General features: G+C 50.5%; 1 protein-coding gene across 1 annotated transcript in view; it reads right to left on the bottom strand.

The window, feature by feature from the left end:
* The window catches only part of fam222a (family with sequence similarity 222 member A), a 50,147-nt gene extending 34,272 nt beyond the window's left edge, over window positions 1-15,875 (bottom strand). The window contains exon 1 of the mRNA XM_035526410.1: window positions 15,015-15,875. The gene's annotated coding sequence lies outside the window, so the exon portion shown is untranslated. The remainder of the gene's footprint in view (window positions 1-15,014) is intronic.
* Between the last annotated feature and the right edge of the window lie 2,846 nt (window positions 15,876-18,721).

The raw sequence follows: 18,721 nt of genomic DNA, 5'->3' as shown, positions 1-18,721 counted from the left end.
CCACAGTGACTGAAGATAAACGGATAACTGTGGTGATGAAGCCCAGACTGTCTGGCTGCAGAGAGCAGCAGACGCCAATGCAAAGGATTGGCCAACAGAAAACTGAACTCTCTAACAGAAACCTCCAAATTCAAGTAGATGTTAAATCTCCCAGATTGACCTGACACTCTGCACAACACACCCTTGCCTGCCACTGTAAAAGGTACAGACACACACACACACACACACACACACACACACACACACACACACACACACACACACACACACACACACACACACACACACACACGAAAGAAAAAATACCTGTCTCCATTTGTAATGCATTACAGAGTTTAATCTTAATTTTCTAAAGTGAAAATTGCTGTTGTTTCATTATTAATTTATATAATTATTATTTTTGCAGTACTGTTATATTATTATTATGTTAATAATAGGGGTGGGACTTTAACGCGTTAATTTCGATTAATTAATTACAGGGGAAAATAACGAAATAAAACATTTAACGCATTTTAATCAATCACACTTTTGCACCGTGGAACGTTTCTTAGTGCACGAGTTCCAGGCATACAGATTATATTGACGCACAGTGTGATGAACATGATGGAGATGACGGAAGAGGCTACGCTGGTGGATGGGAAATTTAAATACAAGAAACTTCCAGATGGAAGTACAAACAAAAATGTTGTTATTTGCACTTTCTGCAGGAAGGAGTTTGCTTATCACAGGAGCACTTCCACACTTCGTTATCACCTCAACGCAAAACATGTTGGGGCTAGCGCGCAGGTCAGTAATGTTAACTTAGCTGCTAAATGTGTTAGTATTCCTAGGACGAGCAAACAGTGTCGCCAGTCAACACTCCACCACATGTCGGGGTTCACATTCAGAAACAAAATGTCAAAGTCCACGTCAGACAAATTGACCAATTCACTGGCGAGGGGATTGCTGTGGACTGTAGACCGCTCTCTGTGGTCGAAGATAAAGGGTTACAAGAGACGCTGCAAATTGCATCAGCTGATGCAAGTTACGAACTGCCGTCCAGAAAGACAATGTTGAAAAAAATCCAGCAGCTGTATGATGAGGAAAGGGAAGTAAAACAGGTTATTGTGAAGATTAATTAATTTGATTAATTAATTACAAAACTTCTAATTAGTTAGATAATTATTTTTTTAATCGAGTCCCACCCCTAGTTATTATTAATACCTTATTGTTATTGTGTTAATATTAAGCCAAAGCTTTGTAACCCAAGCTTTGGAAATAGAAATGCACCACTGTTTGTCATATAAACCCCCTTGAATTGAGAGAGAGAGAGAGAGAGAGAGAGAGAGAGAGAGAGAGAGAGAGAGAGAGAGAGAGAGAGAGAGAGAGAGAGAGAGAGAGAGAGAGAGAGAGAGAGAGAGAGAGAGAGAGAGAGAGAGAGAGAGAGAGAGAGAGAGTGCGCGTCGTGTTTAAGTGCTTCCAGTAAGCGGTACAGACCATCCTGATCTAGGACCAGTCATAGGAGTCCTTTCACCTAAAGTCAATACGTACGGGCAAATCCCAGACCTGTCACCTCTTTGAAACGGACAAAGAGAGAGGGAGGGAGGTTCAAATCCGTACATCGTCCGCGCTGCGACATCAAACCACACCGACGGCCACGCGGGCGAAAACAACCCGGTTTCCGCACACGGTCATGAAGTCCATTTCCTTTCATTAATTATGCCGAACGAGCGCGGCGTTCATTACACGGTACTAACGGGTTATTTAAACACCCCGTCATCTGGCTGACTGCTCAGACATCTAAACGAGGTGTCACCGGCCGCGGGTCCATCCTCCCGTCAGCCTTCCCACGCGTTACTTCAGCTCGGACGCATGGCAGAAGAAAAGGAGACGTGACTGCATCTCTGCCGTGTGCAGTGCGTTTGAAGCGCAGCTTTGGCCAGATCCGTTTGTCGGCACGTGTGCTGTACGTTACAGCACGCAGTCGGCTCGCTGTGGTGCGTCCTGCCTCGCGCACCTCGCGCACCGGGGCCGTGCCGCTCGCGCCTGGAGAGCGAGAGAAACGCACGTGCATTCGCTCTGCCCATTCTCTCTCTCTCTCTCTCTCTCTCTCTCTCTCTCTCTCTCTCTCACTCACACACACACACACACACACGCACGCTAAACATACAGCCAGCAAGACTATTTGGGTAGAGTTTGTCTGCAAGATAACCCCGTCTCCTGGGAGTGTGTGAACAAATACAATAGATCTTCACCCCCCCCCCCCCCCCCCCCACACACACACACACACACACACATACCCACACAAACTAGTGGTCACAGCTCTGCCAAGAAAGGAACCATCCAGTGGGCGGGGCCTGTTCCGGCCCCGCCCTCCCTAAATCCCCATGCCTCCTTTACAACACGCGGGGCCAGGCGGAATTCCAGCCCGCGGGGTGACGCACAGCAACAGGTCAGACAGATGGAGAGTGGGTGGAGTAAAGGCTTGCAGCACTGCACGCATACACACACACACACACACACACACACACACAAGCACGCATAGCAGAACAGCCGTCCCCCGAGACACAGAGAGCTCTCAGAGTTGAGAGATCAGTCTGAGGGACAGCCGTGGCACCTCTCACACACACACACACACACACACACACACACACACACAGAGTTATGCAGTAAGTGTGAACCGCCTGAATTGCAGCACCCTGCCAGGCAAAGCACTCTGATGGCATTCAGAAGCCAGGTAGGCTGGCTCCGCCCACCATCACCACACAAAACAGGCATATACGACAGCTCTGTGTGAGTGTATGTGTGTGTGTGTGTGTCTGTGTTTGTGAAAACACTTCAGAAAGAGATACGGAATGAAAGCAGAATGTGTCAAACAGCCATTATCTACAGGAAAGTTTCCCAGAAGAACAGAACCAAACATCTGTTTAAAGGCGCTCCGTCACACGGCGCCCAGATATGCCCAGCCATAAGCACTTTACTCATGTCCTGCTGCAGTTCTGGGAAGACAACTGGGAACGTTCATCAACAAATGTACTAGACACTTCTTCTTAGGCCTGTTAGTGATGGGCGGGGTCTCGGTGCAGCTCTAGTTCAGCTGACCTGTCAATGTCGCAGTGGGAGTGGCCCCTGTGGAGCCCCGTAGCTGGGGCTTCCCTCCCTGATCAGGTTTCCCGCGCGGAGACCGGAACGCTGCGGACTAATTGGGGGGAAAGAGGCCAGCTGGGAGAGGCAATCAAAGCTGGACAAAAGGCGGGCGGCTCAATTACACCCTGCGCGGTCGCCGAGGGGCGGGTCATGGCAACGGGGGGCGGAGCTTCGGCCGGAGAGAAAGAGCGAGAGAGAGAGAGGGCCGTTTGGAAGATGGTTAACAAAACATGAGAATAATTTGTGTCTTTGTGCTTTATTGCGCTTTATTTAGTGTGTGTGTGTGTGTGTGTGTGTGTGTGTGAGAGCGAGAGAGAGCTAGAGAGAGAGAGAGAGTGGGAAAAGAGTGTGTTTTTATATGTGAAAACAGACACCAAGTACTTTTGACAAAGGCGTTTACTGCACTAATGTTAGCATTGTGCAAAAAGTGAGACCAACAGTCTGGCATTTAAAAATACACACGCACACATGCACGCACACACACGCGCACACACACACCCACACACACACACACAGAGTTTAACTCACCCAGCTAGTTTCTAAGCAATCCACACCTTTTAGCCGTCAGTGTAATCAAGGCCTATTTATCAACAACGGGGTCGGTTTGTCTCCGAGTGACAGGGTTAGGAGTTAGTGTAGTTTATATTAGCTCAGCCACATCAAACAGACAAGCGCCAACACTGCCTGACAGACCCCCACAGCCAAGAATGTCCAGAAAGTCCACAGAAAGAGAACACTGGACTCATTTCTGAACAAGGAATCACTTTTTAAAAGGATTAAATAAATGCATTCAGCATAACTACCTGTAGAGATAATGCACTTTACATAATCTACTTTTGTTTGTCATTTTTATAACTATTTCCAGTATACGCTGCTTTGGCCATAATGTAACTTATAACATTCCTGCCAATTACAGAACTGCTGAACTGAGCTGCGATGAGAGAGAAGGAGAGAGAAGGTGTGTGTGTGCGTGTGTGTGTGTGTGTGTGTGTGTGTGTGTGTGTGTATGTGTGAGTGTGTGTGTGTGTGTGTGTGTGTGTGAGTCTGAAAGAAAGTGCGAGAGCGCACCTTGAATTGAACTGAATAGAGAGAGAGAGAGATAAAGAAAGAGAGAGAGGGCGTGTGATGGAGTGAGAGAGAGAGAGAGATAAAGAAAGAGAGAGGGCGTGTGATGGAGTGTGAGAGAGAGAGAGAGAGAGCGTGAAGTCACAGGCTGGGAGAGAAGTGCTCCTCCATTGTCTGCGTTTCACAAGCACTGCTGATGAGCGCTGATTGCTATCGCGGCTCCTTCACGCCTCGCTGTCAGGCCGGGCCGGAGACGGTGGCGCCGGCGCCGAGCGCAACAAAGCCCGGGTGGCTCGTCCCCGGGGGACGGGAGGGGGGGGCGGGGTCAGGGAGGGGGCGGGGCTAGGGAGGAGAGCAGCACTGTGGGAAGACAGAGCGGAAGCCTCGACCTTCGAGAAAGAGAGAGAGGGAACAGTGATTGTACGGAGGGAGGAGTGGGGGGGGGGGACGAAAGAAAAGGAGCGAGCGTGCGAGCGCCTATCTCGTCTATGCTCCATCAGACTGGATCAATCAAACGCTTCCAGAAAAATCCATTTCAATCCACAGCAGCTGTCAGTGCAAAGGAAGCGTCAATCACCAGTCATCTCGCCGCATAAAGACAGTAATTAGGAACGTGCGCGCAGAAGCAACCCATTTGGGAGGAATCACAATTAAGGTCTGAGGTGCGTTTCATCTCCCCCTCTCGCGTCCTTTTGTTCCGCGGACCGGGCCGGGACCGCGTTGCCGAGCGGAACCGCCCGGCGGCAGGCACGGGAGGGTTTGGGGTTGGAGCGCACGGGTTTGCCGGGACACGGGGACAGAGCCGGGGGAGCGCGCAGACGGAGGAGCACGCGATTATACCTGCAAACCCACACACACACACACACACACACACACACACACACAGGAGAGAGGGGAAACATGCAGAACAGCTGTTTGGCCATGTTTAGTCCTCTCTGGAGAGATTCTCCTCTTTCCTTAGATGCTGCTCAAACATCCCTCCCTCTCTATCACTCTCTCTCTCTATCACTCTCTCTCTCTATCACTCTCTCTTTGTCTCTTTCTCTGACAGTCAACAACACTGCTCTCCAAACATCAGACAACAAGCTCCCCACAGTCTCTCCTTTCTTACGTGTACAGTGCCCCAGACACCATGAGAGAGAGAGAGAGAGAGAGAGAGAGAGAGACTGATCCTCCCCTGTAGACTTGCGTCAGTTCCAGGACATTAGCTGTGTGTCTCTCTTAGGGACTAAGTTTACTGCTAGCCAAGCTCCTCTTCCCAGCAGTGCGCGCGTACACACACACACACACACACACACACACATATGCACACACGCAGGCACTTGGCATTCTAGAAATGTAGGGTAATTGAACTGAGTATACATGTGCGTGTACAGACACTCACACGTACACACACTTTAAGAAGAATACCCCTGTAAAAACATATAGAGCCATCTCTTGCTGTTGCTATATGTGAGAATTGGTGTCTTTCGAACCTGAGACTTTGAAAGCTGGAACAGGAGACCCTGCTGACCACGCCCACAGTAGAGGAGGGGTTGTTGTCTCCGCCCACTGGACAGGAGAAGCTGTTGTCCCCGCCCACACTACTGCTCTGAAGGGAAGTCTGTGAATCCAGCATGAAGCATCACCACCCAGCAGGACATGAGAACGAGGAGGAGACCCAGGAAAACAATGCATAATGCACAGCAAGAGGAACGTGTGTGTTTATGTGTGTGTGTGTGTGTGTGTGTGTGTGTGTGTGTGTGTGTGTGTGTTAAACAGCGTGATTACACACTTGTATAATATTTCTTACAAAGTGTTCGTTCACACACACACACACACACACATACTTTTTCTTGCTCCATTTTCACAGCTGCTGCCCATGAGAGCGTCTGATTGGCTGAGACAAGCTGACAGCTGGACAGATGTTCCCAAGACTCCATCATGGAGAACGTACACCAGTCACACCACACACTCTGTTTTTATGTGTGTGTGTGTGTGTGTGTGTCTATATATACATATATATATATATATATGTTTTTAACATGTCTCTTTTAGGACCCAAAACAGGAGTCTCTGTCATAGCTGAGCAGTTAGGCAGATCCCACAGAGGAAAATGCACACACACACACACACACACACACACACGCGCGCGCGCGTCCGCACACACACACACAGATATGCAGAGGGCCCAGTATTTGTATTTGAATAAAAGATAATTTATGTTGTAAAATGGGGTATGGACTGGGCACAGCAATGGAGGGTGGAGGGAACCTAACCAGTAGACAGCAGAGCCCACAGTGGCGCTAACTAGCCGTAGGTCTTGCTGTCTGCAAAGAGGGAATTTATACTCCAACATGCTATGCAAATCACAGCCTTTGTCAAGTGTTGCTGCAATTTGAAACAAGCACACAAAAGGTAGGACTGCTTCTACACTGAGGACAGTTTAAGCTAAATTACAAGGCTAACGAGTCTCCACCACCTCCATCCACTAATACAGCGCGCCTCCTCCACCTTCTGCTCACCTCCTCACCTCCGGCCCTCCGCTGGCACGACAGGCCAAACAGCAGACAAGAATTAATTTCCGTGTGAACCTGCGCCGGTGGCAAGAGCTTCAAAATCAGAGGAATAATTGGCCAAACACACATATACACGTGCATGCATGAACACACACACACACACACACACACACACACACACACACACACACACAAAACAGGCATTTGTGACTTTCACGAGACAGTAAAGTAGAGTTTGGCACTGATTCTGCTTACACGCACGCACGCACGCACACACACACATACATACACACACACACACACACATACATACACAAAGCCCAATTATCCAATAATGCCAGAAAACCAAAGCCTGTTTCCAGTCCTCTTCAAGGATGCGGACACAGAGGTGTAGTGGCTGTAGCTGTATTGCTTATCAGCACAAAATAAAAAGCTCCTTAACCCAACGACCCCTTCAGAAACAGCCGCCTGTCATGCATTCACCACTCCCACTGGGGGCGGAGCAGTCTGAGTCTCCGCCTCCCGGCCCCTCCTTTCCTCCCAAACTCAGCAATGCATGCTGTCGAAATGGCGCTCCCAGAGAGGCCATCGGCGGGTTGTTGCAGGGTGGGTGCATGTGTGTGTGTTTGTGTGTGTGTGTGTGTGTGTGTGTGTGTGTGTGAGAGCAGAAGCGGACGTCCTTTTCTATTGTCATCAGTGGAATTAAAAGCACTCCATTAAGAATCACCGCCAGCAAGCACAAATCCCCCAGAATGGCCCACTAATTATCGCTGATGTAGCGTCAGCATTCTGCAGCCCCGCCGCAGCTGACGGAGGAAGGATACGCGTCCCCACGCAGCCCCAACGCACCTGACGTGGGACGAACGTCAGCTCCAGCACGCGAAAGAGGCTCGGTGCCGCGTTACAGGTGGACAGCTGTACAGCTGGCATCATGGGAAGACGGCTCGTTCAAACTCAGCTCGGATGGGCGGGTGGGTGGGGGGTTGGGGGTTGGGGGGAGGGGGTGGGGGTGGGCTGTGTGCTGCTGCAATTAAGAACAAATAAAGTGCATATTCCTGGAAAAAAACAGCCCCGCTCTGGTTCTTAATGACTGATTCTTTAGTACAGAGATTAAAAGGAAGCTAAGCAGTTACTTTAAAGTGCTGAGAGAGAGAGAGAGAGAGAGAGAGAGAGAGAGCAAAAGAGAAATGAAGAGAAAAAACAGCAAGAGGGAAAGGGAGACAGAGAAAGAGTGAAAGAAAGGGAGAAAGCAAGAGAAGGAGAGAAATGAGAGAGAGAGAGAGAGAGAGAGAGAGAGAGAGAGAGAGAGAGAGAGAGAGAGAGAGAGAGAGAGAGAGAGGTAACCCAAGTGGACACAGTGCATCTGTTCAGCTCAGCTCAGCAGATAATACCAACACACACAGATGTGAGCAGAGGGTATTTAAGTACACGCTGCACATGGAGACCACCCAACCCCCCAGTGTGCCACACACACACACACACACACATTAGCCTGCGTCCAGACAAGGGCTCGCCATCACACATGCCGTCACGGAAAGATATTAGAGGAGAGAAGGCAGGGGGGTGGAGGCGTGGCTAAAACCATCGCTTAGCAACCAGTTATTATGCTGGTGAGGGGAGCTGTCTGCTACCCCCAGACCCAGATCTCAACATCGGCCAGATGCCCAAATACAAACAGTAGTGAAAGAGGCCTCAGGGACTTATACACACACACACACACACACACACACACACTCGCACACATGCACGAACGCACGCAGGTTAAGACTAGAGAACAATTTCAACAAGTAGAACTCAATGCATCAACAGCAAAAAATGTGTGTGTGTGTGTATGATAGTGTGTGCGAGTGTGTGTATGATAGTGTGTGTATGACAGTGTATAGGACAGTGTGTGTGTGTGGGTGTGTGTGTATGTATGAGAGTATGTGAGGGTGTGTGTGTATGATAGTGTGTATGACAGTGTGTGTGAGTGTGTGTGTGTGTGTGTGTGTGTGTGTATGAGAGGGTGTGTGAGTATGTGCGTGTGTGTGTGATAGTGTGTGAGACGGCGTGTGTTGTCATATGAACGGTATAAAGCCTGTCATAGTGCCTGAGGGTTTAGTATCACTGGGCTTTAGAGCCGCTGACAAGATCAGCAACACCTGACCGGGAGTGACACACTCTCTACTACAGCCCGAGGGCAGGAAACCACCAGAGTGTGTGTGTGTGTGTGAGAGAGAGACAATTGTGTCTGCCTTGCTCCTTTCCACCAGTCTGCATCAACACAAAAGCACAAGTGCACACACACACACACACACACACACATATGCAGTTAATGACCGGGGCTGAGGTGATCCACCTCTGCGCTGTGGGTCCAGTCAGAACAAGCGGGATAAAATGTCTGTCTGTGTGTGTGTATGTGTGTGTGTGTATGTGTGTGTTTGTGTGTGTGTGTGCGCCGTCACCGTTTCCAGGAGCGACTCCGGACGCCGGCGGGCACGGCGCACTCTAAATGCCGGCGAGTGTCACAATGAACGGGTCACGACCTCTAGCGCTCCCCATCCTCCACGGCTGCCGCGCGTTAGTGGGCCGGCGGCACGCACGCTGTTAAATTAGCCCGCTTTCCGTTCCCAACATCGCCAACTGCAGAGGGAACGCCGGACATCCACGGAATTACTGCATGCCATGAAGCATGAAGGAGGAATTCACTGCCCTATGTTACTTAACGTTTGGATGCTGTTGCAATCGGGAGGGTAGGACCAGGAGGTGCGTGATTGGAGGAACAGCAGGGCAGGCTGGGAAATGCCAAGGGCGTAATCTGGTTTGGATTAAGACCCGCGGACCTGCCTGGGTTTCACAGACAAAACACGCAGGCCTGGAGGTCAAAACATCCTTCCCCTGTGAAAAGCGCCTCGGTGGTCTGGTTTTGTTTTTAAAGAGTCAACCACGGCGGCTCCAAGGTTAGGACGTCCGAGATGAAAGGCTAACTGAAGCTGGGGGGGTTTGAGCCAAAATGGGAGCCTAAATCTAGAAGTTAGGCCAACAGCTGATCTCTTGAGCAACTATTGCAAACGCAAACCCCGATGTCTCAACTGTGTCTCAACTGTGTCTCGCCTGCTAGCTGACAGGCTGGGGTTTTGCGAGGGAGCCCAGTGATGAAATCTCGGCGAAATCTTTTCCAGGAGCGGAGGAGAGAGCAGCGATAGGGTGGCGACCCACACGATCCGGCGCCGAACTCGTGCGTCTTGGCAGGCAAAGGGCTTGGTTAGAGGAGGCGGGCACTCGTCAAGCCTTAGAGCGCCGCGGTAACACTCTCTCTCGTAGCGTATCAACGTAACAAATGTACCCCACGAAGACTGACTCACACCGGGCCACCCCACACACACGCATGCACACACACACACACACACACACATATATCACCATGCAAGCTCAAATTCCCCATAACGGCACGTCAGAATGGATGAGCTAGAGCAACGTTTCCCATAATGCGGTTATAGTGCAGACAAATGTAACATTTCCTATAATGCTTAGTGGTCATGAGGAAGCTAGATGCAACATTTCCCATAATGCCATGTGGTAACAGTGCCGCTAGATGTAACAATTCCCATAATGTTTAGCGGCCGTGAGGGAGGCGGATGCAACATTTCTCAGAATACCATGCGATAATGATTGATTCGGGCCTACCATTTCCCATAATCCAGAGCGGTGATGGTTTTCCCACAGTGCAGTGGAGTTATCACTGAGTCAGATCAATGGCAGCCTGCAGGGACACATTCCCAGCATGCTCTGCTCTCGATACCAGGAAATCAATGTGGACAGGATGCCAGTTGCCCAGGCATGTGTTTTTAGAGAGCACAATCTGTCCTCAAACGAGACAGGTTTCTCTCTCTCTCTCTTCTGTCCATTTGCCGTAAAGGCGCTTTACGCTAATCAGAAGCGGCGCTCAGCTCACACGCCATTTTAATCACGAACGGCTCATACACTCCTCCCTGATGAGAAGCGGTCATCGGCACCCTCCCCTACAGAGGACAGACACCCGTTGCCAGTCTCGCCGTTGCCAGTCTCGCCGTTGCCAGTCTCTCCAAACCAGGACCTGACTGGTGGGAACCAGACGCTTCACGGGTCCAGGAGGAAAGCTAGCAGAACTCCCGCCAATTATCCTGTTTGCGCATGCAAACTGCTCTGCGTTGCAGCGTCGCCGTGGTGATATACCTAGCGGTGCTGCAATTAACCCGTAAAATAACCGTGACCTACGAACTTCCTGCGCGCGAGCACACACACACATCGGTCACAAGCCTCCGGCATTAACGAACGGGCGTATAAAGAGGTGGAGGACTGGGGTTGGATGACCGGTGCTCCGAGGGCGATGTTGCCTGCCTTAGGCGAGACTTTCCCAACAAGTGGACTTTATGTTTTAGGAGGTGTTAATTTGTGGTAGCGTTGTTGTCTTGGGGCCTGCTTCACTAGCTCATACTGTGTGGGACACGCCCCCAGATTATACTGCCTTGGACACGCCCCCAGCTCATGCTGTCTCGGACACGCCCCAGCACCTACTGCTGACATACCCAGATCTTCTTTATGAAACTTCAAACCTCTACCAAATGGGTGTGTTCACGCACGCACACACACACACACGCACACACACACACACGTATATGTATCCTTTTATGTGGCAACACAGGAACCAGGAAAGCCATACAGAGGAAGATCCAAACTGCTCCTGGTGCAGGTGTGGTGTGTTTGCAGAAGCCAGAGAGGCTGGCACTGCACCCGCACCTGCGGGGCTCCCGAGAGGGGGCGGGGGTCAGGAGAGAGGGGGCGGGGCCAGCTCCTCACCACACCAGGCCTGCTGTAGAGGCACGAACATGGTGATGCATTTCACAAGCGTTTTCACAACTGGCGTGCCCGACTCCCCTTTCGCTCTGTCGCTCTCTCTATCTTTCTCTCTATCTTTCTCTCGCTCCCTGTTCCTCTCATTTTCTGCTTAGCCATACAGAAGAATCACCAGTTTGCCTTCGACAAGAAAAATGGGTTTTACAGCCTTGCACGCTTAAGCACAGATTACGTGTAAAAAAAAAAACCAAAACCACGGGCGTCTGGCTGTAAAATAAAGACATTTATTGTTCCCTATAAATGCAGCATGTAGGCGCCGTCTCAACCGACCCACGCGGAATTCTTATGAAACCCAGTTGGGAACGCCGGCCTGAGTCCCCGATCGACCCCTGCCAGTCCGAGACATCGCCCCCACTCGCTTGGATGTAAACTTCCTCCCTGGGAACGCCGCGCTCGGAGTTCGGGCTCGGTTTGGAATTCCCAGCAGTCCCTGCTGTTTAACAGAGGCTGGGCCATAATAAATACTCCGTCCCGTCACTCGGAGACTGTTGTCCCTCACTGACACAGTTCCAACGCCGATCACGTGCTAAAAAAAGAGAGTCACCCCAGGGTGGCGTAGTTTATTTCATGACCCAGCCGGATCTGTGTCTGCAAAACTGGCCCATTTCCTACACACGCATGTGCTCAAACACACGCACGCTCATGATTTTACATGCACGAACACACACACACACACACACACACAGAAAGACGCACTGAAACACACCTCCCCACACACACAGCTAAACAGATTCAGAAACACACACCCACACACATTATAAATTAACAGCTCATTCTTGCGGTGCTTTTATTGGCCCGAGCTGCAGTACAGTATCAGAGTGAGTAATGCATTGAACATCGGCCCATCCGTCCGCACTCCGATCGCACGACAATCGAGAGCTTCTCCGCTAAAACCTTACAGACACAAAGAGTGACACGCAGCAGGGCGTGGAGGCTGGACGTATGGGGCCGCGCTGGGTTTGACAGACTGGCCAGGGCCGGACCCGAGACCAGTTCTGCGTCTGCTGGGGCCTCTGGAATGGAAGATACAATGTACGGTAACCTGTAGAACCAGTACAGGTCCACTGGAGAGCCACCATAGAACTACTGGAGAGCCACTTTAGAACCATTATAGAACCACTCTAGATGATTTCCACTGCACAAAATTCTAGATGTTTTTAGAAATATAGACATTTTTTTGTTTCATCAAATTCACTGATATGTTTAGAAACCTATCCTGTGTAAGACATTACATGGAGTGGAAAAAGGAGTGCTACATTAATACGCAATGCAGGAAATTGGAGTTTTACTACTATAAAGATATTCATGAAGTCATGTCATTTTGCTGCAGTTTCTGCTCGGAGTTTAATAAGGGAACGGGAGCGTGGATTCGCCCCAGGCCTATCAATCAATCAATCGGAAAATTTCCCTCGCCATTCAAATGACGCTTCTTTAATAATATCCTCCCAAAATTAAACTATCCATCAACACCTTCTGGAGAACCAGAAAAACGCGTTAAAAGCGTAATTTTGGGGGACGGCTATTTAACGGAGGGAATTCATTCGCCAGCGTGGATTTATCCCGCGCCGCTCGAGCCTCGTGTAATTTCATAATCGGGGGCTCCCCCCCCCCCCCCCCCCCCCCCCCCATCTGCCAGGCGGTTAAAGAGCTCGGGCTGATCTCGCGGAACTGCCGCGCGAGGCTGTCGTAAGCTGGCCTTATTGCTTTCGCCTTATTTTTTATAAAAGCTTGCTTGGCCCGTGCCCAAAGCCGCCTTATGTGGAGAAAAAACCCCAGAACGCCCACGTCTTCCTCGCCATTACCCACGGATCAAAGAAGAGATCGGGGGGGGGGGGGGGGGACTCCAAAATATCGGAGAGAAAAAGTATGAGCGAAGAGGAGTTTAAAAGGAGGCCGACATGAGAAAAGATGAGAGGAAGTTAATTCAGTGCAGTGACCTTCATAAGAGCTCATCCCTCGCTCTCGCTCTCGCTCTCTCTCTCTCTCTCTCTCTCTCTCTCTCACACACACACACACACACACACACACACACACACACACACAGGCTGAAGTAAGACCAGCATTATTCAGGGAACACTATTTGTTTAGGTGAGAGCCTGCCACACGCCTAATACCGGGACAATTTCCTCAGCGGGTCACAGGCGCGCAGTGCGGGGAAGGAAATGAGGCAGCTCTGGCCCCCAGGGGCGAGCCCTCGCGCTCATACATCACGAGATGTTTTATTCAATAGAGTGGTGAGCGAGCGCGCTCCGCGACAGGTGCTGTCTCGGCGGGCGCGAGAAGAAACCCGGCCGGGGTAATGAGCTTGCCAGGCCGTCGAAAAGGCCACGCGCGGCAGCTCGAGCCAGCCTGCAAGGCGCCTCGCACGCACTGATGCACGGATCGCGTTAGCCGGAACGAGCGCCCTCATGATCGGAGGGGCTGAGAAGGAACTCGCTGCATAGCGAGCCAACTTTTGCATAGCAAAAAAAATAAATAAAAACAATACAAAAACAAACAAACCCATAAAACAAACGAACGTAGGCTATATATAAGCTAAATAAATGCCGTATATGTAAATGTATCTGATAGCGCTACTGCGTAAAAAGTATCAAAGTCATTCTTTTAAGTATATATAAAGTATCTAAAATTAAATATATCGATTTAAATTCTTTTATTTAAATTCTTAAATAAAAAACGTTTTCAGCGTTTTTGAACAATGTTTCAAGAGAGTAAAAGAGTGAAACGAGAAAAAAGCTTCAAAGGCTGTGCAAAGTGCGGCTTCTCGGAGACGGCGTGCAGCTGCAAGCGATCGCCTACGTGAAGCCTGTCTCGCGGACAGCCAGTCCGGGAGAGATAAACCAACAGGGCTCATCCCTGCGCCCGTGCGACTTGAACTTCTGCTCAGTCAAACTTCGGGAGTCATTAAACCTGCTGTTATTCGGAATAAAGGCGACGCGTTAATGCGCACGGTGGTTACTTCTAGCCCTCGCGCCGAGCCAGATTCCACGCTTTGCGAGCGCCCATCCCGTGCCTCTCCGCGCGGCGCCGTTCCACGTCAAATTAGCTCGTGCGACTGTTCGCACCCGGACATTCATTTTTGCAACTTTCCCCTTTACGGCAGCAGAGACAAAGGTCTGAGCTGTCTGGTCCACCGGCGCATCTGCACACACACTTTCCGCGGACTAAACGAGCGCGCATAAAGGGCTTTTTACTCGGGTCTAAAGCGCACACACACACACACACACACACACACACACACACGCATCGTTAGTGGTAGTCACACCGCCTTCTAGCGAGCGTTAACTTAAACCTTGCGATCGCAGGGAGAACACAGCCTCCGTTAGGGCGACATGAACGGGAGTGTACCACTAATCCGCCGAGCCAGACCCGTTAGTAAAGATGACACCCGTTAGTGAAGATGACACCAGACGGAGCCGGTAAATAAGAGAACAAGCGGGTGCGTTTTACCATATAAATTGTTCTGTGGTGCAGGCTACACTTCCATGCAGGTTACGGCGCCCGGGCAATCCGTTTGTGGGAGCGTGGCTGTCGTGAGAGTACGGGACAGATTTAAAAACCTCTCATTCCGTTCTGAAGATTCAATGTAAATGTATAATCCCTGGGAATTATTCCCCCTTTCTTTGCGACTTGAACATCCTCTGTGCACAAACGAGTCAAATCCGACAGCGGCGACCGCCGCTTGCAAAAACTGCCTTTGTAATCCTTGAGAATGCGCAGTCAAGCACTGTTCTGTCAGGATGCCGTCGTCCGTTATTACCGGAGACGAGTGCACGGCGGCGGATCCGGGCAAGGACGCGGATCGGTCGCGCTCCCGTAACCGAGCAGCTGCAACCTTTCCGGAAAACCGAGTTGCAAACTCCACCGAAGCGGACAGCCGCCAAACGTACGGGGCGCCTTCGCCGGTTAAAACGGACCGCAGCTGGAAATCAACGCGCCGTCCGCCCCGAGCGCGCGGTTACCGGGAGAAGATATCGGCGCAACGGCAAAGCAACGCGCGCTCTTAGGGAGGGGGGCTGTTCCCCGTCGATTCCGGAGCAGGTGGCCGAATTGAACGGACTGCGATTAATCCCGATGAGAAATCCCTGCTCGCCTTCACTTTCCAAAGCGGTTTCAACTCCAGAGTTCGGGGTTGTTGGGTTGTTTTTTTTTGTTGTTGTTGCTTTAAAAAATTATTTTAAATTCCTCGAGACGATTCGACGGGCTGTCTGTGTCTTGTTCGTGTCGACACGAACCAAAAAAACTAACCCGAAAATAATAATAATAATGTTCCGCAGCTAGGTCCGCGAGCGTACGCACACCGCGTCACCCCCTTGCTCCGGGCTCGCGAAACTGACAATAACCCGGAACGGTGCAGACGCTCGCGGCTCCACAGACCGCCCACCGACCAATCGCTGCACGGGAGGGGGGGGGGCATTTAAACATTCCCACGGGTCGGCCAATCAGGGGTAATTGAGGGCTGTTACCACGGTGACGCTGTCAGCGTCCAAACGTCAGATTTGCAAGCGCGTTTATTAGGGTTCACCGGAGCCTGTAGAATAGGACACGCGCTCGACGGGATGCATGCATATGCCGCGCGCCCTAACCGAGTTTATTGCACAGTCGCAGTTTTTTGTTTGTTTGTTTGTTTGTTTGTTTGTTTGTTTTTTACACTTTACAGGACTATGGCGTGCCCGTTTGAATCAGAGTGGTTCCTGCTCGCAACACAGTTCTTGTAGGGGAAGCAATCTCAGTAAATTGCGACAGTATATAAGATTTGTATTCAGTGCATAGCAAATCGAAATGACTATGAACATGATTATGTCATCCCAAAAGCATTAATTATAAGCCTTTTCTTATTTTAAAGGTACAGTAAGCAAAATATTATGTTAAATTATGAAGAATGGGATGTAGTGCAGGTATACGGCGCTGGACATTAGAGCATCACAGTAGGACAGTAATGCACTTTACCTTCATGGCCAGCCTTGTGACAAGAAGTGAGACCATCTAACCATAAAGTCAAGATATTACTTATCGCACCTTTAAAGAGCCACAGCCCCCTTCTCCTACTCCACCCAGGGGAAATTTCCCAGTGTGATATTGCATTTGACACATTTGTTTTGTATGCAGCGTGCATAATTCAAGAGTTTTGTGCGCTTTCGATCTGCCCGTAGAGGACTGGTCACCGGAGAGTGCAAGCTCGGATGTGCGTCCCACCTCCCACGCCGTCCACTCTGATCGAAGCTGGGCAAGCTTGCACGGGACATTGGCTAAGTCACCTGCCTGTCAAAGCTGACGAGCCAATGAAACGGCCGCAGTGCACGTCTGACCGACTCTGGGGCCCAAGCTCAGGCTTTCTGCTGAATGAACTAGTCTAGTGGTAGTCCACGCACACACGCACGCGCGTGCACACACACACACAGAAAAAAAAAAAACCACTCACCGACAAATGATGGCACTCTGGAGTAATAGCTCCAAGCTCTGGTCGACCCTGGGCACTATGATGTATTTTCTTTGGGATGTAAATCCATGTGTTCACATCTGGCAGACTGGATCCTTTATCCTTATGGAGGCTTTTTCTATAGCTAAAGCTCACAATCCTTGGTTATTACCATACTAATAGATAGTATTACCATATTTTATATGTTTGCTTTGAACACATTTTTTTTTCATTCTTTTTTTTATATATATTAGTATCCTTATCTGTTCACCACTATATTTAATACTATATATTTTATGTATTTACAGTATTCACAATACACACGTGTCTTCTGCACACGAGACTGCCTTAGACTTCCCTAATCGCCACCATTCCGTTTCATGGCGGTTTTGGACGTCATGGGAGCGGACGTCTCTGTACCCGGCGCTTAGCGTGACACGCAGAGATGGAGCGCACCATCTGTGGCGAAGATGGAGCGCTAATTCAGAGCTAAACTGGCATTTGAAAGTATGAGCCTGGCCACGGCAGTGCCACCAGAAGCCCGGGCCGCGCTTACGAGATGACGAGCCTCTTTATGCAGATGCTGAATTAAAGGCACTACTTTCTCTCGCTCTCTTTCGCTCTCACTTCTTTCTCACTCTGTCTCACTATCAGTTTCTCTTTCTCTCACTCCCTCTCTCTCTCTCTGTCTCTCTCACACTTCTTTCTCACTCTTCCTCCCTCTCTCCCTTTCTCTCTCCCTCCATCTACCTTCATTTCCGGTTCTCACGGACAGCTTCATAAGAAGCACTCACCGCGCTCATCCGTCTCAGCCGCTAACGCGTGCTCTGTCATCCCCGGCGCTCCGAGCCGCGTCCTATTTCAATTTGCTCCCAGGCCAGAGCGAGACATGTTTAATTGAGCGGACTCCGAGCCTCCGCAAACAGCGAGGAGGCCCCCGAGGAGATCGATGGAAACGGAGGCATGGGAAAAAGAGATAACATTGATTTATCCGTCATCGATAGGCTCGGAGCCCCTGCCTGCCAGTCCCCGGGTGGAACACGCACTCCCTGCCAACGCACGGAGGCCAGTCTGCAACAGAGTGTCAAGTAGGTAAAGGACACACAGAGACAAGGGGAGAGAGAGAGAGAGAGAGGGGGAGAAAGATAATGTGTGATGGAGAGAGGAAGAAGTGGCAGGAGAGGGCAGGAGGGATGCAGGGAGATATGAAAGAGAAAGGTGTGGGGTTACAGGAACACACACACACACACACACACACTCATTCTCACTATGGCAGGTGGCAGCAGTAGCTGCCTGGACTAGCGGCTTGGCAGTGAAGGTCAGAGGTGTGGAGATCAGCAGCCCCGAGACCTTCCCCCCTGGCCCCCCCGGCATAATGAAACCGCTGATTTGCGTCCCGCTCGTTTCCGTGGAAATCATTTATTACACAGCGAGGGGCCACAGCTGCGAAATCAAAACGGCGGGGACGGTGCATAGTGGCGAGCTGCTTACAAGCTGACTCCAGCGTCCTGGAGGACTGGTTAAGGAGGCTGCGTGGACAGACGTGAAGCACCTGGTAAACTGGTTGCGCTAATCCAGCCAATGAGGAACGGAGACTACTGGACCCAGGTTGTCCTAGTCTCATTTACATAATAATCCCAGCCCGTACCTTTTCTCTTCGGACATTGTTAGCAGCTTTTCTTGGCAAGGCTCTGCCCCGGATGGTGGAACACTTCCGGGTCTTGAGGGGTCAGACGCT

The sequence above is a fragment of the Electrophorus electricus genome, chromosome 5, assembly GCF_013358815.1.
Source record: "Electrophorus electricus isolate fEleEle1 chromosome 5, fEleEle1.pri, whole genome shotgun sequence".
NCBI lineage: Eukaryota > Metazoa > Chordata > Actinopteri > Gymnotiformes > Gymnotidae > Electrophorus > Electrophorus electricus.
The sequence above is the reverse complement of the archived record's forward strand: the minus strand, read 5'-3'. Positions and strand labels throughout refer to the sequence as shown.